The sequence below is a fragment of the Cetorhinus maximus genome, chromosome 29 (genome assembly GCF_964194155.1).
Source record: "Cetorhinus maximus chromosome 29, sCetMax3.hap1.1, whole genome shotgun sequence".
Taxonomy (NCBI): Eukaryota; Metazoa; Chordata; class Chondrichthyes; order Lamniformes; family Cetorhinidae; genus Cetorhinus; species Cetorhinus maximus.
In genome coordinates this window covers 4,053,687-4,076,993 of record NC_135907.1, presented here as the reverse complement: position 1 = coordinate 4,076,993, position 23,307 = coordinate 4,053,687, and the positions used below count along the sequence as shown (strand labels likewise).

General features: G+C 46.5%; 1 protein-coding gene across 1 annotated transcript in view; it reads left to right on the top strand.

Annotated features, from left to right (window-relative positions):
- LOC144669321 (uncharacterized) overlaps positions 1–23,307 on the top strand; it is a 140,331-nt gene that overhangs the window by 36,779 nt on the left and 80,245 nt on the right. The gene's annotated exons all lie outside the window — the stretch shown is intronic.

Here is a 23,307-nt window from a genome sequence, read left to right as displayed (position 1 = left end):
GTTGGGCATGGAATTTTACAGCACTGAAGGAGGCCGTTCAACCCATCGTGCCTGTGCCAGCAAAAAGTCCCACACCCAAGGACGGAAGAAATAGGAGAGGAGTAGACCATTTGGCCCATTGAGCCTGCTCCGCCATTCAATACCATCATGGCTAACCTTCTGCCTCAACTCCACTTTCCTACCCACTCCACATCTCCGTTAATTCACTGAGACCAAAAGCCTGTCTATCCCGGCCTTAAATGTATTCAACGATGGAGCATCCACAACCCTCTGGGGTAGAGAATTCCAAAGATTCACAACCCTTTGAGTGAAGTAATTTCTCCTCATCTCAGTCCTAAATGATCGACCCCTTATCCTGAGACTGTGGCCCCCGTGTTTTAGATTCCCTGACCGGTGGAGACAATCTCTCACCGTCCACCCGATCAAGCCCCTTCTGAATCTTGTAGGTTTCAATGAAATTGCCTCTTATTCTTTTAAACTACAGAGAATATAGACACAGTTTACTCAGCCTCTCATCATAGGGCAGCCCCCTCACCCCAGGGACCAATCTAGTGGACCTTCACTGTACCTCCCTGCTCTTTCCCCATAGCCCTGCAAACTCTTTCCTTTTTCTGAAATCACGATTGAATCTACTTCCACCGCCCATTCAGGCAGCGCATTCCAGATCACAACAGCTCACTGCGTAAATAAATTTCCCCTCATATCTCCTTTGGCAATTGCTGTGTCTTAAACCCGTCTCCTCTGGTTACCCAGCCACCTGCTAGTGGAAACAGTTTCTCCTCATTTATTCCATCAAAACCCTTCGTAATTTTGAACGCCTCTATTCAATGTCCCCTTAAACCTTCTCCACTCTAAGTAGAGCAATCGCAGCTTCTCCAATCCTCTCCACATAACTGAAATCCCTTATCCCTGGTACCATTCTAGTAAATCTCGTCTGCACCCTCTTCCAGACCTTGACATCCTTCCTAAGTGGTGGTACGTGGAATTGAAAGCAATACTCATGCTGAGGCCTAACTAATGATTTATAGCGGTTTAAAGGTTCATCACAACTTCCTTGCTTTTGCACTGTAGGCCTCTATTTATAAAGCCAAGGATCCAGTAGACTTTTGAACAGCCTTCTGTGCTTGACACTTAACTGCCCTCTGAAATGGCCTATCAAACCACTCAATTATCCTTTTTTATTCATTCATGGGATGTGAGCATCAGTACGCCAGCATTTATTGCCCATCCCTAATTGCCCTTGAGAAGGTGGTGATGAGCTGCAGTCCATGTGGTGTAGGTACACCCACAGTGCTGTTAGGGAGGGAGTTCCAGGATTTTGACCCTACGACAGTGAAGGAACGGCCGATATATTTCCAAGTCAGGGTGGTGTTTGGCTTGGAGGGGAACTTCCAGGCGGTGGTGTTCCCATCTGTCTGCTGCCCTTGTCCTTCTAGATGGTAGCAGTTGTGGGTTTGGAAGGTGTTGTCGAAGGAGTCTTGCTGAGTTGCTGCAGTGCATCTTGTAGATGGTATACTCTGCTGCCACTGTGCGTCGGTGGTGGAGGGAGTGAATGTTTGTGGATCCGGTGCCATAAGTATGGGACCCATGGAATAAAAATAGAAAATGCTGGAAAAACTCAGCAGGTCTGGCAGCATCTGTGGAGAGAGAAACAGAGTTAACATTTCGAGTCTGTATGACTTTTCTTCATAGCTAAAGAGAGGCTACCGCAGATGCTGCCAGACCTGCTGAGTTTTTCCAGCACTTTCTGTTTTTATTTCAGATTTCCAGTGTCCGCAGTATTTTTCTCCATCTTAATGGACCCATGGAATCGTTCCCGCGTAGTCAGTGTTGTGGAGGGGAATTCTATCGTGTCACAGTGTGAGGAGGAGGAGGAGGCTGAGGGTTTCTTACATTTAAGACTACGGGGCAGAGGAGGTTTGGGGGTCCAAGCCCTCGATCCTTTTGGGGCCTGTAGGGAGTTGGCACCATTTTGTTCCTCCTGACTCACGAGGAGCTCCAAGAGGGGGAAAGTTTTAGAACTTACCTGGGCCCCTTCTGGCCAGTCGACTCCTCCCATTCTGCTTCTGCTGCCGGGCGTCAGCAGGGGACTCCTCCTGAGTAGACGCCAATATTCCATTGTGGTGTCAGTGACATCATTAGGCTGCGACTGTTGCATCTCCAGTAGGCCCCGGCTGACTTTAACAGTAGCCTCGCCAAGGGCCTGAATCGGCACTGTTAACATTACAGTGGGCAGGAACAGAGCAATTTGGAGTCGGGATGTTGACTTTTAGAATTTTAACCCCTTGCATGACCATGTCCTGCCTGTTGGGGACGGGGATTAACATATAGGTCAGCATCAGCTGTCCGAAGGAAACAGCACTTTCATTGCTGACAACTTAACTTTATCAATGTGGAGAAACAGATACAACAAGGTAAAGGAAAATACATCAGCCTGTGGGCTAGGAAGCCCTTAGGATATCTTTATGGACACCCAAACATGCTGGATCTGAGGTTGGGCTGTTGGGCATGGAATTTTACAGCACTGATGGAGGCCATTCAACCCATCGTGCCTGTGCCAGCAAAAAGTCCCACACCCAAGGACGCAATAAATAGGAGAGGAGTAGACCATTTGGCCCATTGAGCCTGCTCCGCCATTCAATACCATCATGGCTGACCTTCTGCCTCAACTCCACTTTCCTGCCCACTCCACATCTCCGTTAATTCACTGAGACCAAAAGCCTGTCTGTCCCGGCCTTAAATATATTCAACAATGGAGCATCCATAACCCTCTGGGGCAGAGAATTCCAAAGATTCACAACCCTTTGAGTGAAGTAATTTCTCCTCATCTCAGTCCTAAATGATCGACCCCTTATCCTGAGACTGTGGCCCCCGTGTTTTAGATTCCCCGACCAGTGGAGACAAGCTCTCAGCGTCCACCCCATCAAGCCCCTTCAGAATCTTGTAGGTTTCAATGAAATTGCCTCTCATTCTTTTAAACTACAGAGAATGTAGACACAGTTTACTCAGCCTCTCATCATAGGGCAGCCCCCTCACCCCAGGGACCAATCTAGTGGACCTTCACTGTACCCCACTGCTCTTTCCCCATAGCCCTGCAAACTCTTTCCTTTTTCTGAATCTACTTCCACCGCCCTTTCAGGCAGCGCATTCCAGATCACAACAGCTCACTGCGTAAATAAATTTCCCCTCATATCTCCTTTGGCAATTGCTGTGTCTTAAACCCGTCTCCTCTGGTTACCCAGCCACCTGCTAGCGGAAACAGTTTCTCCTTATTTATTCCATCAAAACCCTTCGTAATTTTGAACGCCTCTATGCAATGTCCCCTTAAACCTTCTCCACTCTAAGTAGAGCAATCGCAACTTCTCCAATCCTCTCCACATAACTGAAATCCCTTATCCCTGGAACCATTCTAATAAATCTCGTCTGCACCCTCTTCCAGACCTTGACATCCTTCCTAAGTGGTGGTACCTGGAATTGACAGCAACACTCTTGCTGAGGCCTAACTAATGATTTATAGCGGTTTAAAGGTTCATCACAACTTCCTTGCTTTTGCACTGTAGGCCCCTATTTATAAAGCCAAGGATCCAGTAGACTTTTGAACAGCCTTCTGTGCTTGACACTTAACTGCCCTCTGAAATGGCCTAGCAAACCACTCAGCTCAAGGGCAATTATCTTTTTTTATTCATTCATGGGATGTGGGCATCACTACACCAACATTTATTGCCCATCCCTAATTGCCCTTGAGAAGTTGGTGGTGAGCTGCTTTCTTGAACCGCTGCAGTCCCTGTGGTGTAGGTACACCCACAGTGCTGTTAGGGAGGGAGTTCCAGAATTTTGACCCAGCGACAGTGAAGGAACGGCCGATATATTTCCAAGTCAGGGTGGTGTTTGGCTTGGAGGGGAACTTCCAGGTGGTGGTGTTCCCATGTGTCTGCTGCCCTTGCCCTTCTAGATGGTAGCAGTTGTGGGTTTGGAAGGTGTTGTCGAAGGAGTCTTGCTGCAGTGCATCTTGTAGATGGTACACACACTGCTGCTACTGTTCGTTGGTGGTGGAGGGAGTGAATGTTTGTGGATCCGGTGGCAATCAAGTAGGCTGCTTTGTCCCGGGTGGTGTCCAGCTTCTTGAGTGTTGTTGGAGCTGCACTCATCCAGGCAAGTGGAGAGTATTCCATCACACTCCTGACTTGTGCCTTGTTGATGGTGAACAGGCTTGGAGGAGTCAGGAGGTGAGTTACTTACAGCAGGATTCCTCTTGTAGTCCAGTTCAGTTTCTGGTCAATGGTAACCCCCAGGATGTTGATAGTGGGGGATTCAGCGATAGTAATGCCATTGAATGACAAAGGGTGATCGTTACATTCTCTCCTGTTGGAGATAGTCATTGCCTGGCATTTGTGTGGTGCGAATGTTACTTGTCACTTGTCAGCCCATGCCTGGATGTTCTCCAGGTCTTGTTGCATTTGGACATGGACTGATTCAGTATCTGATGAGACGTGAATAGTGCTTAACATTGTGCACTCATCAGTGAACATCCCCACTTCTGACCTCATGATGGAAGGAAGGTGACTGCTGAAGTAGCTGAAGGTGGTTGGGCCGAGGACACTACCCTGAGGAACTCCTGCAGTGATGTCCTGGAGCTGAGATGATTAACCTCCGACAACCACAACCATCTTCCTTTGTGCTCGGTTTGGCTCCAACCAGCGTAGAGTTTCCACCCGATTCCCATTGATTCCAATTTTGCCAGGGCTCCTGGATGCCACACTCGGTCAAATGCGGCCTTGATGTCAAGGGCAGTCACTCTCACCTCAGGAATGGGCAACAAATGCTGGCCTTACCGGTGATGCCCACCACCTATGAAAGAATAAAAAAAACATATCTGACCAGGAATCGCTCCTGCTCTTTCTGCCTGCCATTGGCATTTGTTTGAAGGATTTGCAGGGTGATACTTAAGCTGTTTGACTGTGTTATGAACACCCCTTCCTTGGCCATCAATTCCGGGGGTGGAACTTGACCCTGGAGCTTCTGACTCAAAGGCAGGGACATTACCTACTGCACCACAAGAACTCTCCAGTTAAACAGATATTTATTAATTACAGGACTTAATTTTCTGTGGAGAGTTTAAAGGCAATTAATGTGCAAGTGCAAAAACCTCATGGAAATCAGGAGGAGTCCTCAATGAGATTGGCTCCTTCCATCTTGGACTCTTAGCGTGGAACTTGGCTCTTAGACAGACCGTAGACATACTCTGGTATGTGCTTAACAATTGTTTATCAGTACTATATCCAAACAGGTTACAGAGTAGGCACGCAGCTCCTAGGCATGATCCCAACCTCTCTCTCTCGAGTTTAACACATGACTGATTGGTCTCAGTAGTAGATCAGCATTCTGTGTCATATATTAGCATATCCCAACTGTTAACCCTTTATACTACACCTCCCCCCCCAAGCATGCTATCCTACTTTTTAACAAAACGTGAAACTGTGGCTGGGATTTTCCGGTTCCACCAGCAGTGGGTATTGTCACGCACGTGACAGGAAAATTTGTAGATCGACTTTTGCCCGTAATGATGCCCACTGCTGGCAGGACCAGAAAATCTCACTGATGTCTTTTACTATTTACACTACATTTCGGCAACTCTCTTTTTACAACTACAGATTCTACTTAACTCCAACTCCTGCTCTTCCTCTCTCCAAGTCACAGTCCTGGGGGATTCAATCTCCCTCAGTATTCTCGGCCCTTAGGGAAGACGCCTTGGAGACATGAAGGCTTTCTCCTGCATCTGGTAGGACGTCATCATCTGCAGAATAAGATGACATTTTATCAGCATATTTGTCAGCTGGGAAGCTGAGTGTAGGTTTCAGAATGGCTGAACTGCAAAGACAACGAAGACTTTGGAATGAAAGACTGATTCGGAAGAGAAGACTGAAGAGAATTGACCTTTGGATCCTCTGGGACCAGAAGAGAAGAACTCAGGACACTCTGAGGAACTTGTTGCTCCCTCGAAGGATTCTGGGAAGAAGCTTCAGAAGAGGAATGATTTTCAACTTTAGGGAAGCTTGTGACTGCTGTATCCTCCACTGCTATATCCTTCTCTGCTGTATCCTTCTCTGCTGTATCTTTCACTGCTGTATCCTTCACTGCTGTATCCTCTGCTGCTGTATCCTTCACTGCTGTATCCTTCACTGCTGTATCCTCCGCTGCTGTATCCTCCACTGCTGTATCCTCTATTGCTGTATCCTCCACTGCTGTATCCTCCACTGCTGTATCCTTCACTGCTGTATCCTCCACTGCTGTATCCTTCACTGCTGTATCCTCCACTGCTGTATCCTCCACTGCTGTATCCTCCACTGCTGTATCCTTCACTGCTGTATCCTCCACTGCTGTATCCTCCACTGCTGTATCCTCCACTGCTGTATCCTCCACTGCTGTATCCTCCACTGCTGTATCCTTCACTGCTGTATCCTTCTCTGCTGTATCCTCCACTGCTGTATCCTTCACTGCTGTATCCTTCACTGCTGTATCCTTCCCTGCTGTATCCTCCACTGCTGTATCCTCCAGTGTTGTATCCTCCACTGTTGTATCCTTCCCTGCTGTATCCTCCACTGCTGTATCCTCCACTGTTGTATCCTCCACTGCTGTATCCTTCCCTGCTGTATCCTCCACTGCTGTATCCTCCACTGATGTATCTTTCACTGCTGTATCCTCCACTGCTATATCAAAGACTGAAAAGGCATTGAAGACCGGAGATTTCAATGAACTTAGACAATGAAGGAAAAACTGATTTCCTAATGGTATTTTGGAAGGGTTGTACGTTCTGTAGGCAGTGGTAAGTGAGCCACACTTCAATCTGTGTGAGGTTGCTCCACTATGGGCAATGGGAAGAATTACTGACAATATACAGACAAGACAGCCTCATCTTCTGTAATGAGATGAATCTCCTGCAGACAATCAACTCGGGGACAAAATTGCTGTACAGGATCCTGCAGCTTCAGACGTGCTAAAGATTCTGCTGCAGATTCTGTGCTGACCCCCAGCTCTGAAGAGGAGAAGACTTTCGGCTGGGACTGAAGTATGGATGCCAATTGGCTTTGACCCATGGAAGATACCAGCTCTTTAGAAGTCTGATCCTACATGGACCCTGATCTGGACTTGAGCAAGGCATCCTCTGAGGAAAACTCTTCATGAAGAAGAGGAGAGAAAGAAGGCAATACATCGGTGGATTCAGTGGAACTTAGATCGGAACGCTGCTCAGCCACTAAAAGCACATCTGATATTTCTAAAAAGACAACAGAGATGTCATAAGGTGTATCCAACAACCGCAAAGATGAATAACTCGCTAGGGCCTCAGCCTCCAAGAGATCACCCAGAACTGCAATGGATTCCTCCTCGTCACGCTCTAGGATGAACCAATTCAGGTCCAGCAGATCTTCATGGAGTGGTCACTAACTGCTTCAGTGCCTTCTGTACCTGCCACCTCTGGCCTTACTGAGAGGTTCATAACTTCCTTGTCTGCCCTGGGTCTAGTGGACGATGTCTCTGTGAAAGGAAGGAACTTACTGCTGTACACTTACTGTATAAATGTCCTCAGCTTCTGAAGGCTGAATATCCATTGTTTTTAAGTAAAAGATTGAAGATTGTTGCATGAAAGACAGTGAGCCGTTCAAATGATGAGAAGCATCTGGTTTTTCTAAGATTCCTAGCAATATGCCAACATCGCCACTCAATAGGGGTGTACGTAGTTTGTGAAGAACATAGAGATAATCAACGATCTGTCACCCCTCGTAGCGGAGAGGAGCAATAATCCTGGCCTTTGATTGGAAGGTCTCTGCTGCCTGCACCTTGTAACTTGATGTCTGATGGATGAAGGGTCAAGGGTGGAAGCCAGTCAAGGTCATCTGCTAATGTGTTAACAGCTGCTCCAATATCAATTTGAAAAGTAGTATTGAAGCCTTGAACTTGCACAGTAACTGACCAGTAGTCTGGATTAAGACTATCTACTTGCCCTAGGAACTCTTTAGGATCCTTGTTTCCTGGACTTTTCATCTCTTGGAAGGAATTTGTTTCATGAAGGTTTGCTGACCTGTGACTTCGATTAAGATGACTGGATTTGCAGAAATGCTCGAAATCTCACTTTAACCAGACGGGAACCATTCCGCGCCACCTGCTGGACAGTCTTGGTGTCTACGCTGAGTTTTTGCGCCACAACACGTGCATTTCAAAATGGCTGCCGGCGTGGAGTTTCCCGCCTTTTCGCTTGGTTTGGCAGGCTTTCGTATGGGTGGGGCTGCTGCCCTTGGGCCTACTGAATCAACAAAATCACATGGGGCCTTGGTGTCGCCACAAATTATAGCCCGATTAAACGGTCAAAGCTTGGCCTGCCTTGCATACTGGACCACTCGATCCAGGGAGAAAGTCGGAGAGTTTTTCACCCCAACGCTCACAACTGTGCGATCACGGATTAGCTCCTCCTTTAGCGCCTGTATCTGCCAGGTGATATTGGTCGTTAGGAATAATTTAATCGATTCCCCAGATCATTGCGAGTGCTGGTTAAAATGTGCTCGTTCTATTACTAAATTTTGCTTCGGGCTAAAATAGGTGTCAAAGATTTAATACGGAATCAAAATCTGCAGTGGATTCCTGCACACCCTGCCTTAGGCAAACGTCGTCTGGACCTACAGGACCCACTGCGTAAAGAAAGGAACTAACTTGAAGCTTTGGCTCTTTCTCGTGAAGACCTTATGCTGCTCAGTACTGGAGAAAATGACCTTTCCATAACTTCCTCTGCTGGCCCCTCTGTGGGCCCTCGAGGCAGCCAAATGGGCAGGTCAAGGGCACGAAATGCTCACCAGGTATGGTCATCATTGCCTCTCTATATTATGCCTCTTTCCTCCGCCAAAATTTCTTCGAGCTGCTCCAAAGGTTTCTTCACTCTGTGGTTCCTTCGATAAAACCAATGTCTTTTACATCGATGTCTCCATCGCTGCCACCATGTTCTGAGATTGGGTTCTTCTGTCTTCAACCCTAGGGATGGGACTTGGTTCTTAGACAGACTGTAGACATACTCGATATCTGATTAACACTTGTTTAATCGTACCACATCTAAACAGGTTACAGAGTTGGCAATTAGCTCCTAGGCGTGATTCGAACCTCTCTCTTTCTTGGGTTTAACAAATGACTGACTGGTGTCAGTTGTACATCATCATCTATGTCATAGATTAGCATATCCCATCTGTTAACCCTTTACACTACAAGGAGTTTGGACATGAGATGCCTTTTCCATGAAGCTGGTGCCAGAGTGGCACAAATGGATGGAGACTGAAAAGCATTCTGTTGCGATAAGCACACATTTGTTAACTGGCTTCTTTTAAAGGAAATACACGAATGACCAATACCGAGGTTTTACAGTAAGAACAATCAGTATTCACATACTGTTTAGTTGTCAGCTGTGGCTCAGTGGGTAGCCCTCTCTTGTCTCAGTATCAGGTGGTGATGTGAGCGCATATATAATCCAGTTGGCTGGTGCCGCATTGAGGGAGTGCTGCACTGTTGGAGGTGCAGTCTTGTGGGTGAGATGGTAAACCTGCCTGTCTTTGTAGGGTTGCTTGCAGCAGATTCCTAGAGGCCTGGTAACCCTACACAGGGGGCGCTGGCTGCAGTTACTGGCCAATAACCAGTCCTATGAGCTAAACTAACAGAAGTGGTGGATGCAGACTCTTCCGTGAATAGCGCAGTGTCATAGGGGTGGGTGGGCTTTCAACTCAGTACTACTGGGTTATAAACATCTCTGTCAGATCACCAAATACTTTGGCTTAGAGCCATCCAGTTTAAATATATTTTAACTCCCTTTATTCTGTTTAAGAAACTTTAGACAAGAAACATAAGAAATAGGAACAGGAGGAGGCCATGCCGCCCCCCAAGTCTGCTCCACCTTTCAGTCTAGTTACGGCTGATCTGCCTCAACTCCCCTCCCCGTACTATCACCATATCCATTAATTCCCATTGTGCCCAAAAATCTATTGATTTCTGCCTTGAATACACTCAACAACTGAGCTTCCACAGCTCTCTGGGGCAGAGAATTCCAAAGATTGACAAACATCTGGATGAGGTAGTCAGCCCTAGCTGTCTAATTCCTTATCCTATGACTACGACCCTATATTCTAGATTCTCCGGCTGTGGGACACAGCCTCCCAACCTCTACCCTCCCGAGCCCTCGAAGAATTTCGTACATTTCAGCGAGGTCATCTCTCGTTCTTCCAAGCTCCAGAGAATATCGGCCCTTTCCACTGAATCATCATACGTCAGTCCTCTCATCCCAGAAACCAATCTCCCAAGTTGAGCTGTTGTCTCAGTGGCCGTTGTTCGTGTGTGGGCCCTGACAGTGAGTGTTCACAGTCACAGCTGTCCCAGTCAAACCTAACCCTACCCTCACCCGGCATTTCCAGGCGTTCTAGCAGGAATCAGGAGCACAGAACCCAGATAGATTTGTCTCCTTAATCCACCCCTGGTTTGGTGCAAAGCCAATTGTCACAATTACCACACTGAATACTGTGCACAGTATTATTACATACAGCCCCCATGTTACAAAAGAATACATAGTGCAGGTGCAAAAATGATTTACAAAGATGATACCAGAACTGAAAGGTGATACTTCTCAGGAAAGGCTAAACAGGCTGGGGCTCTTTGCTCTGGGAAGGAGAAGAGTAAGGGGGTGACCTGATAGAGGTCTTTGAAGTAAGCAAGGGGCTGATAGGGTAGACAGAGAGAGGAAGCTCCCACTTGCCAAGAAGTCCAAATCTACGGGCCATCCATACGAGACAGTGGGCCGTAACTTGCAATTAGCGTTGGAAGATGCTGGTCCACAGGAATTGGAAGAAATAAATGCACACCTGCCCGGTCTTGAAAATTACACTGTCCCTTCCGTTCACTGGAGCCGCTTGGGGCCTGCATCTAAAGACTCCTCGCAGGCCCCAGTAAAGTACAGCTCTGGCGGAGTTAAGGAGGCCATGCCCCTTTTTTTTACCGAGGTCCGGTGGTCGGACGTCCATGGGGAGTAGGGGGCTCCGAGGTCTGGAGGGTGTGGGAGGGCAGCCAGAGGTCTTGGGGGGGATGTGAGGGGTGATGTAGGTCTAGAGGGGTTGGTGGGCAGGATGGGGACTCCGGGGTTGGGGAGTAGGGGGTGCCGAGGTCCAGGGTGTGTTGTGGGAGGGGGGGACGGAAGTCCGGGGAGGGAGGCGGTGGGGTCATCAATGTCCAGGGTGGGTGGTTTCGGAGGTCAGGGGGGTGGGGGATTGGAGGTTGTGGGGTGGGGGGTGTTGGGGGTGGGGGGGTGTCAGAGGTCGGGGTTTGGGGGAGGTCAAAGGTCTGGCAGTGGGGATTGGAGATTGAGAGGTTGGGGGGCAGGGGGGGTTGGGGGTCAAAGGTCTGGCAGTGGGGATTGGAGGTTGAGGGGTGGGGGGTTTCAGGGTTGGGGGTGTGGGAGAGTGAGGGTTGGGCGGGAGTGGGTGGAGTCCCATGGGGGGCAGCGTTGGGGGTGTCGGGGGGCCTCCTATGGCTGGGGGTGGGGGTTGTGGATGTGGTGGTAGTCCTGTGGTGTTTGTCTGGGTCTTCACAATTGTTACCCAGAAGTTAGAAGAGGTTTTAATTCTTCTAACGTTTTCTGAATAACTATTTGTGTAACCCTGGCGGAACCACCCAAAGTTTGTGATTTAAACCACATTTTTGGATGGTTCCCAGCACAGTGCAATTGCCCAGAGGAAGTGTGCGCAATTGCAAACCCTCACCTGGGAACTTCTGAGAGGGATTCCCCAGTGCATCTTTGGGGCATGCCCAAACCCAGCGCTGGGGAGCTTAGAAGTTATGGGGTCCAATAAATCCAAGAAGGAATCCAGGAGAAACCTGTTTACTTCAATGGGTCTCCTGCAGTGCTGTGATATCTCTGTGACACTATGACTGCTCAGGGGGTGGTAAGAATGTGGAACTCACTACCACATGGAGTTGCCAATATCTGAGTGCCTTGCTGAGTGTAGTAGGCGGCCATGGTCTCCCAGCCCTTCTGATCATAGCAACAGTGGTTGACCTTGTTGTTGGAGTTCTGGTTAAGCCGGTCTTTAATGTTGTCCAGCTGTTTCCTTCACTGTTGACCTCTCGCTCTTCATCTTTTAATCCTTAGCTGGTGATTAGGCACGCCAACCCTTCTGGGATAACATGTGCAGAGAACTCCATTTGTCTTCTCATGTTATTTAATATCCAGCCTCATTCAGTATTTCTTTGTTAGTTATTTTCTCCATCCAGTTTACCCTGAGGATTCTCCTTTAGAACCACATTTCAAAGCCTTTTCTTCCCCTTTCCCAATGTTCCAAGCTTTACATCCATAATTCATTACTGACCAAACATAATATTTTAATCCACAGTTTCTTGTTTCAAGACTCGAGCTGACCTTTCTCAGAATGCCGCTTACTTTTTGTAAAAATACTTTTGGCTTGTTCAATTCTTTCTCAGATTTCAGCATTGTTTTTGACATTGGATGTTACTCTGTTTTCTAGACAGTTGAATTGATTGACATGTTGCATACTGGAATGTCATAGAGTAGGTTAACATGCTGTTTGATACGACCTTTCAGATGTTGACAACAGGCAGAGTACTGACCATATTCAATCATCCCATGCTTGCAAAGCTCAGAACATAATGTCTAATGTTAGATGTGATTCCACAATTGGACAACACTTGCTGAACAATCCCAAATGTGCTAAGAATTACAATAACAATCAGTCTAATTTGGGCTAGCAATGTGACTTACTTATGCTTGCTAGAAGCTACAAACAGAAAGAATATCCTCTTCAAACAGAAAAATGTGCCCAGCATTGCACCTTTTTCAATTAACCAAAAGCATGAGGGACAACTGTTCCCAGGTGCATTCCCCATGGCAACGCCTTGACCAATCAGAGTCGACTTGTCTCTTTTGAATTTAAAAGCTTGGGAGGTAACTGTTCCCTGGTGCATTCTCCATGCTAACACCTCAGCCAATCAGAGTTCACTTGCCAACCAATCAGCACTTTTTTCTCATGCACTGTAAAATGTTCCTTCCTTTGAAATTTGGTATTCTTGTATATGTCCTGATGAGTGCAAGATGAAAAGATTTGACAGCATGTCTCTTTTTTCAACAATACTCAAGTTCTGTACTACCAAGTGACGATTAATATCAAAGATACCTTTAAGGGAAAGCTCGATAAACACATGAGGAAGAAAGGAATAGAGGGTACTGATAAGGTTAAATGAGGAAGGATGTGAGGGAGTTTGAAAGGAGCACAAATGGGCTGTTTTTAAGCTGTAGTTTCTATATAATTCTATGGGACAAAGGTTGAGAATGTAACGTAGATGTACAGGCTTCCCATATAACACATCAAGGATGGATATCAAGGCTTTGGAGATGGTGTAGAGGAGATTTACCGGAATGGTACTAGGGAGGAGGGATAAATTACGTAAAGAGATTGGAGATGCTGAAACTGTTCTCCTTGGAGCAGGGAAGGTTTAGGAGGAAATTTAACAGAGGTGTTCAAAATAATAAAGGGTTTTGATTGAATAAGGAGAAGCTGTTTCCCCTTGGTGGGCGAGTTGGTAACTAGATGAGAGGTTTAAGAAAATTGTCAAAAAGAAGTCAGAGGGTGGATGAGGAGTAATTTTTTATTCACTGTTGTGGCCTGGAAGGTGCTGCCTGAAGAAGATTCAGTGGGAACTTTCAAAAGGGAATTGGACATTTACTTGAACAGGAGGAACTTGCTGAACCAAAGGGACAGAGTGGGGAAGTGGGACTCCTCGGACAGCTTTTTCAAACCGCTAGCATGGGCATGATGGGCTGAAGGTCCTCTTCATTTGCTGTAAGGTTCTGAGATTCCATGAGCAGTGACAGGGCCACAGAAGTGACCCAAAAGTGATAAGGGGCTTTTTAAATACAAGAACCAGAAAGTGCTCTGTCCACTGGATCACAGTTGTCCCCACTGTATGAAGAAGGCACAGATGTACGCCACGATCTGATCCTGATGGGAGAGGAACCATTAAAATTACAAAGGTTGGCTTCCCGACCTGCGATAACACAAAAGTTGGGTTGGTGCACTGTTTAGATAATCTGAGAATAATGGGGAAATGTGCTCGCTAACTCAACAAACCAAGGCCATATTTCCTTCATAAAGGGCCCTTAGATAAAAATAATTTTATTTTGCAAATTCCTTTAGTAGTCGGAGGTGTTAACTTGCAGTTGCTGTGTGATGCAGGGGATTCCCAGTCCTGGCGAGACCCTCTTTGTAGCAACAGAAACAGTTGATTCCACCCAACTGGCCCTTGCTGGTGTTAACACTCCACAAGAGCCTCCTCCCATCCCTCTTCATGACACCCTATCAGCAGATCCTGCAATTCCTTCCTCCCTCATGTACTTATCCAGTTATCCCTTAAATGCACCTATGTTGCTCCTGGTGACCATGATTCCCACACACATATGGACAGGCAGCAGTTAGATTGCCAGGGAAGCATGGAAAAAGACAATGGAGCATGGACCTTGGCCCTTTCCTGGAGATCCGGGCCCCATTCCAGAAGACCGATGTCCCATTCTGGAAGACTTTTCCACAGTCTGACAGATCCACGGCGCTCGCCGAGAAACCCATGCCTAAACCTGGGAGATCCATGCCCCATTTCAAGGGACCATAATCCCACTCTGGGAGATTCCTTCTGGGAGACTCATTCTCCATCGCAAGAAATCCAAGCCCCACCCTGAACGATCCATGCCACATTCCAAGAGATCCATGCCTCAACCCGAGAGATAATTCCCTCATTAATGCTCTGTATTGGAAGAAGCAGAGCCCACTTGGGGAGAGCAATGCCCTATTTCTGGAGTTTCCATGTCCCATTCCGAGGGACCAATGCAAAAAGACAAGGCTGAAGAATTTGCAACCACTTTCAGCCAGAAGTGCCAAGTGAATAATCCATCTCAGCCTTTTCCTGAGGTCCCCAACGTCACAGAATCTAGTCTTCAGACAGTTTGATTCACTCCATGTCCTATCAAGAGATGGCTGAAGGCACTGGATACTGAAAAGGCTATGGGCCCTGATAAAATTCTAGCAATAGCACTGAAGACTTGTACTTCAGAACTAGCTGTGCCCCTAGTCGAGCTTTTCCAGTACAGCTACGACACTGGCATATACCCAGCAATTTTTTTGATTATTATTTCACGGGTTGTGGCCATCACTGGCTAGGCCAGCATTTATTATCCACCCCTAATTGCCCTTGAGAAAATGATGATGAGCCACCTTCTTGAACCACTGCAATCCATGTGGTGTAAATAGATACAGTCACAGTGCTGTTAGGGAGGGAGTTCCAGGATTTTGACCCAGCGACAGTGAAGGAACGGCGATATATTTCCAAGTCAGGATGGTGGAGGGGAACTTGCAGGTGGTGGTGTCCTTCGAGGTGGTAGAGGTTGCGAGTTTGGAAGGTGCTGTTGCAGGAGCCTTGGTGAGTTGCTGTGGTGCATCTTGTAGATGGTGCACACTGCTACCACTGTGTATCGGTGGTGGAGGGAGTGGATGTTTAAGGCGGTGGACGGGCTGCTTTGTCCTGGATGGTGTTGAGCTTCTTGAGTGTTGTTGAAGGTGTACAAATCCAGGCAAGTAGGGAGTATTCCATTACACTCCTGACTTGAGCCTTGTAGGTGGACAGGCTTTGGGGAGTCAGGAGGTGAGTTACTCACCGCAGGATTCCTAGCCTCTGACCTGCTCTTGTAGCCACAGTATTTGTTCAGCTTCTGGTCAATGTTAACCCCCAGGATGTTGATAATTGGGGATTCAGTGATGGTAATGCCACTGCATGTCAAGGGGCGATGGTTAGATCCTCTCTTGATGGAGATGGTGTGAATGTTACTTGCCACTTATCAGCCAAAGCCTGAATGTTGTCCAGGTCTTGTTACATATGGACACGGACTGCTTCAGCATCTGAGATGTTGTGAATGGTGCTGAACATTGTGCAATCATCAGCGAACATCCCCACTTCTGACCTTGTGATGGAGGGAAGAGCAATGATGAAGCAGCTGAAGATGGTTGGGCTGAGGACACTACCCTGAGGAACTCCTGCAGTGATGTCCTGGGACTGAGATGATCAACCTCCAACAACCATAACCATCTTCCTTTGTGCTAGGTATGACTCCAACCATGGAGAGTTTTCCCCCTGATGCACATTGACTCCAGTTTTGCTAGGGCTCTTTGATGCCACATTCGGTCAAATGTTGCCTTGATGTCAAGGGCAGTCACTCTCACCTCACTTCTTGAGTTCAGCTCTTTTGTCCATGGCTGTAATGAGGTCAGGAGCTGAGTGGCCCTGGCAGAACCCAAAGTGAGCGTCACTGAGCAGGTTATTGCTGAGTAAGTGCTGCTTGATAGCACTGTCGATGACTCCTTCCGTCACTTTACTGATGATTGAGAGTAGACTGATGAACTGGTAATTGGCTGGGTTGGATTTGTCCTGCTTTTTGTGTACAGGACACATCTAGGCAATTTTCCACATAGCTGGGTAGATGCCAGTGTTGTAGCTGTACTGGAACAGCTTGGCTAATGGTGAGGCTAGTCCTGGAGCACAAGTCTTCAGTACTATTCCCAGGGTGTTATCAGGGCCCATAGCCTTTGCAGTATCCAGTGCCTTCAGCTGTTTCTTGATATCACGTGGAGTGAATCGAATTGGCTGAAGACCGGCATCTGTGATGCTGGGGACCTCCGGAGGAGGCCTTGTGAAAACTTGCCCAGTTATGTCCTGTCCACAAAAAGCAAGAAAACTGCATTCTGGCCAATTACCAACCCCCAACCCTCCCCACTCCCCACCTGCCCCATATCAGTCTACTCTCGATCATCAGCAAAGTGGTGGAAAGGGTCATCAACAGTGCTATCAAACGGGACTTACAGAGCAATAATCTGCTCACTGACACTCAGTTTGGGTTCCGCCAGGGCCACTAAAGTCCTAACCACATTACAGCCTTGGTTCAAACATGGACAAAAGTGCTGAATTCCAGAGGTGATGTAGGAGTGACTGCCTTTGACATCAAGGCAGCATTTAACAGAGTGTGGCATCAAGGAGCCCTAGCAAAACTGGAGTCAATGGGAATCAGGGGGGAAACTCTCCACTGGTTGGAGTCATACCTAGCACAAAGGAAGATGGTTGTGGTTGTTGGATGTCGATATCTTAGTCCCAGGACATTGTTGCAGGAGTTCCTCAGGGTAGTGTCCTAGGCCCAACCATCTTCAGCTGCTTCATCAATGACCTTCCCCCCATCATAAGGTCAGAAGTGGGGATGTTCGCTGATGATTTCAAGAAGCCTGAGCAAAATTGAAGTCAATGGGAATCAGGGGGAAACCTCTCCACTAGTTGGAGTCATACCTAGCACAAAGGAAGATGGTCGTTGTTGTTGGAAGTCAAAAGAGAATTGGATAAACCCTGAAGGTGAAAAATAAAAATTTCAGGACTCCGGGGAAAACCTGGGGAATGGAAGTAATCCGATAGTTCTTTCAAAGAACCGGGACAGGCATGATGGGCTGAATGGCCTTCTATGCTGCATGATTCTCCAGTGTGGCTACCACTGCCCTATGTTGGATCGCTGATACATTGTGGTAGGATATGATTCTTGTCTGTTGATTTCTCTCACTTGCAACTTTCTGATGACAACTGGGAATATGGGGCAGGCCAGGGCCAGTCAGGGTGGGAGAAGCACAGCAGGAATCAGCCAGTTCCCTCTCACTTACAGGTGACAGTCTCAAGGAAGCAGGTGGCCTTACAATGTTCAACTTCGTGTGACATTGATTCCAAAAAGGAACAAGGAGAAATAATAATGAGGGATTTCGGTAAGATGGAGAGACTTATAGAGAAGTTGGAATTGTTCTCCTTGGAGCAGAGAGGGCTAAGGGGAGATTTAGTGGTGGTAATGGTGTGTCACAGGTCACTCAGTGAGTCCGGGTTGCTGTGGCAACCTGAACTTTTCCATGCCTGTTGTAGTCTGGAGCTATGGATAGTGATGGTGGAGGGTCTTTCCATCACGTGCCTGACCAGGAATCTCTCCCACTCTTACCGCCTGCCATTGGCGTGTGTTGGAAGGATTTGGAGGTTGTTTGTCCACGATATGAACACACCATCTTTGGCCATCAAGTCCAGAGCTTTTGGCTCAAAAGCCAGGACAATACCTACTATACCACAAGACTCCTCCACTGAGTTGCTGTGGCAACACACATGTCATGCACGTTGTAATCTGGCCCTGTGGATAGTGATGGTAGAGGCTCCAACTTTTTTTGGCGATTTAATCAAAGTGTTTGAATTATGATGGGTTTTGGTACAGTAAATCAGGAGAAACTGTTTCCTGTGACAGGGGGATCGGAAACCTGAGGGAACAGATATAAGGTGATTGGCCAAAGAAGCTGAGGCAAGATGAGGAACAGGAAGAGTCCATTCAGCCCCTCAAGCCTGTTCCGCCATTCAGTGAGATCATAGCCAATCTGTATTCTAACTCCATCCTGTCTTGGCTCCATGTATCTTACGACCCTTGGCTAGCAAAAATCCATCAGTTTAAATGTAAAATGATTCATTGAGCTAGCATCTACATTTACCTGTGGGAGAGATTTCCACACTTCCAACACCCTTCACTTGCGAGCTTTTTTTCCCTAACTTCTCTCTGTAATGATTCTGACTTTAAATTTGTCTCCCCCACCAACAGAATACATTTTTCCTCTATCTACCATGTTAATTACTTTCAAGATCCTAAAAAGCTCAGCCAAATCACCTCTTAGCCTTTTACATCCCAGGGAACACAAGCCAAGTTTATGCACTCCCTTCTGGTAATCTAAACCTTGAAGCCCTGGTAACATTCTGATGAATAAACGCTGCACTGAATCCATGGTCAATATATCCTATCTAAGTGGTGGTACCTGGACCTGTAAGCAGTACTCCAGGGCTAGTCAGGGCTTTATGTAGATGTAGCTGAACTTACCTTTTATTCATTCTAGCCCTCAACTCATAAAGTCTAGCATTCCATTAGTTATTTTGATTGTTTTTGTTCCTGACCATTATATTTTAGTGATCCCTAAGGTCCCTAAATCTCTTTGGATCTTCACAGTTCTGAAATTAGCACTATTTATTTACAAAGTATTTAGAGCTATTCATTTTTGGTCCAAAATTGATGATCCACACATAACTACATTGAAATCCGTCTGCCACAAGTTTCGTCCACTCACTTATAGAGTCATAGGATGGTTACAGCGCAGAAGGAGGCCATTCGGCCTGTCGTGTCTGTGCTGGCCCTCTGAAGATGCAATTCATCGAGTGCTACTCCCCTGCCTTTTCCCCATAGCCCTGCACATTCTTCTTTTTCACATAATGATCCAATTCCCTTTTGAAAGCCTCAGTTGATCCTGCCTCCATCACACTCTCAGGCAGCGCATTCCAGACCCTAACCACTCACTGCATGAAAAAGTTTTTCCTCATGTCTGCATTTTGTCTAGTACCTTAAACTTGTGCCCTCTGGTGCCCGATCCTTTCACCAATTGGAATAGTTTCTCCCTATCGGCTCTGTCCAGACCCCTCATGATTTTGGATACCTCTATTAACTCTCCTCTCAGCCTTCTCTTCTCCAAGAAAAACAGTCCCAACTTCTCCAATCTATCTTCATAACTGCAGTTCCTTGTTCTGGAATCATTCTTGTGAATCTTTTATGTCTTCTAATGCCTTCACATCCTTCCTAAAGTTTTTAAAAAAATTTATTCTTTCCTGGGATGTGGGCACCACTGGCAAGGCCAGAGTTTGTTGCCCACCTCAAACTACCCTTGAACTGGGTGGCTTGAGGGCAGTTAAGAGTCAACCGCATTACTGTGGCCAGACCGGGTACAGAAGGCAGATTTCCCTCCCCTAAGTGAACCAGATGGGTTTTTACAACAATCGATGATAATTTCAAGGTCTCGACTATTGAGACTAGCTTTGCATTCCAGAAATTAATTGAATTTAAATTCCACCAGCTGCCATGGTAGGATTTAAACCCATGCCTCCAGAGCGTTGGTCTGGGCCTCTGAATTACCAGTCCAGTGACACTACCATCTTGCCTAGTAGTTTGGTGCCCAGAACGGGATACTTCAGTTGAGGCCGAACCAATGTTTTATACAGATTTAATGTAACTCCCTTGCTTTTGGACCCAACGCACCTATTTATAAAGTCCAGGATGCAAGTTGCTTTATTAACTTTGCTCTCAACTTGTCCTGACACCTTCAATGATTTATGCACATGTTCACCCAGGTCCCTGTAATCCTGAACCCCCTTTAGAATTGTACCTTTTATATTATATAGTTTCTCTGCGTTTTTCCTATCAAAATGAATGATTTCACACTTTGCTGCATTAAATTTAATGGGCCTCTTGTCTGCCCTTCCACCAACATGTCTGTGCCCTTTTGAAATTCTATACCATCTTTCTCATGTTTCCCAAACGCCAAGTTTCGTATCATCCACAAATTTTGAAATCGTGCCCTGTACACCAAGGTCTAGGTCATTAGGAAGAGCGAGGGTCCCAACATTGACCTCTGAGGAACTCCACCACAAACCTTCCTCCAGCCTGTGAAACAACTGTTGGCCACTACTCTCTGTTTCCTGTCTCTCAGCCAACTCTGCATCCATGTTGCTATTGTCCCTTTTATTCAATAGGCTCTAACTTTGCTCACACTACGTTGTGTGGCACTTCATTGAATGCCTTTTGGATATATGGCTGTGCTATCTAAGCCATTAATAAATATCCTTTTCCTTGTTCGCACTTTGTGGTGAGGATGACCGTGTTCATCATCTAGGCTGGTTGGTCGGGTTCTGGTGTCTATGTTCACTGCTAAGGCCGATCTGCATAGGAAAGATTCTGCTTCAAATAGGACTGGATACCACAGGCGGCTGAGTTTTGGACGAGTTGCTGGCCTGGGATTTCCTCTCCTTGTGTTTTCTCTCTGACATGTGCTTGCTTTCAGAGGAGGCTGCACTGTTTTTTATTTGGTTACACTGGGTGCAGCAATCCTGGGCGAGCTTCTCTCAGGACTCGAATTCAACATCACCACTCCTGAGTGAAGCCTTCAGAGTGTCCTTGCAGTGTTTCCTTTGACTGCTATGATAGCGCACCCCAGACTCAAACTCTCCATAGAAGATTCACCTTGGTAAACGAGTATCAGGCATTCAGGCTACATGACCAGCCCAACTCAGTTGTGACTGTCTCAGTAAGTTATGGATGCTTGGCACACCAGGTTGGGTGAGCACCTCAGTGTCTGGTTGGAATTTTGTCCTGCTATCTGATTTTCAGAAGCTTCCGTAGGCAGCTCAAGTGAAAGTGGTTGAGCCTCTTGGCATGACACAGGTACACAGTCCATGTCATGCATGCGTACAGCAGAGTGAACAGGACCATTGCTCTATAGACTTTCGGTTTTGTAGGCAGACTTACTCCTCTTCATTCCCAGACTGACGTTTGAAGCCTGCCAAAGACTACATGTGCTTTGGCAATTCTTACATGTGTCTTGTCATCAATATAGACAGCTCGAGAGGCAGTGCTGCCAAGGTATGTGAACATATCCACTGCTGACAGGCTCTGGTCATGGGCTTGAGATCGGGATTTCCTGGATCAGGCTGCTGCATTACTTCAGTTTTTTTGTGCTGATCGTAAAGCTGAAGTTGTCATATGCATTGGTGAATAATCCCAGGCTACATTGAACATACAGCCCTGAACCAGCAGCTAGTTTACAGCAATTGGCAAACAGGAAATCACAACCTCCTTACAGACCTTGGTCTTTGCCTGGAGTTGGCTTAGGTTATAAATGTAGTGAATAGTTAAGGCCCCAGCACAGATCCTTATGGAGCACCAGTCACTACTTTCCAATTTTAGTATATCCATCCTCTCTATCTCCTCCTGTTTAACCAGGCCCGTAACTTTCCTTCAATTCGATGAGGTTTAATTATAGCTAAAAGTCTCTTATGTGGAACCTTATCAAATGTCTTCTGGAAGTCCATATAAACCACATCCATGAGACATTCCACTGTCTACTACTTTAGTTATTTGCTCAAAAAAAAATCAATTAGGTCCCTTCGACCTGTCCTACCCTTTACAAATCATGTTGGTTCTACCTAATCAGCTCAGCTTTTTTCTCCTGAGACCTGGGACACTCAGGCGACCAGGATAAAATTTTATCTGGAGCTAAAACCTGAGACGCGCAGCTTCATTAAAATATTTAGATGAGCGCCCCGCCTCCTGAGAGCTGATTGGTCACCTGCGCCCATTCCATCTCCATTCAAACCGGAAGTTTGGAATTTCAAGGCCGGTTGGGTCTTGGGTTGAGATTTTTTAGCATTTTATATTTTTTTTATGACTCTTTATTCCTGACAAATATCTTTGTTGCCTTCCTTTACTGTTCTTTCAATCTCCCCCAGTCCCTGGGTCTACATTATTCTTTGCACTTGAAGACAAATATTTTTACAGAGTGAGTTGGTATGACCTGGAATGCGCTGCCTGAAAGGGCGATGGAGGCAGATTCAATAGTAACTTTCATTGAGTTAGTCATAGAGTCAGTACATCTGGAACACTGTGTACAGTTTTGGTCTCCTTATTTGACAAAGGATATAATTGCGTTAGAAGCAGTTCGGAGAAGGTTCACTCGACTCATTCCTGGGATAAGAACATAAGAAATAGGAGCAGGAGTTGGCCATTCAGCCCTTCGAGCCCACTCCACCATTCAATGAGACTATAGCTGATCTTGTACTTCAACACCATTTTCCTTCACTATCCCAATATCCTTGATGTTTTTAATATGTAGAAACTTATTGGTCCCAGTCTTGAACATACTCAACGACTGAGCCTCTACAGCCCTCTGGGCAGAGAATTCGAAAGATTCACCACTTACCTTATGAAAAAGGTTAGGAACATAGGAAATAGGAGCAGGAGTAGGTCATTCAGCACATCGAGCTTGCTAAACCAAATCATGGCTGATCAACTACCTCTTATGCCATTTTTTCCCACTATCCCCACAGCCCTTGATGTCATTAGTATCCAGAAACCTATCAACTTCTGACTTGAACATATTCAATGATTGAGCTGCCACAGCCCTCTGGGGTAAAGAATTCCAAAGATTCTGAGTGAAGAAATTCCTCCTCATCTCAGTCTTAAATGGCCTGCCCCTTATTCTAAGGCTGTGCCCTTGTTTCTAGACCCACCTATCCACATCTACCCTGTCATGCCCTGTAAAAATTTTGTAAGCTTCAACGAGATTACCTCTCATCCTTGGCTGA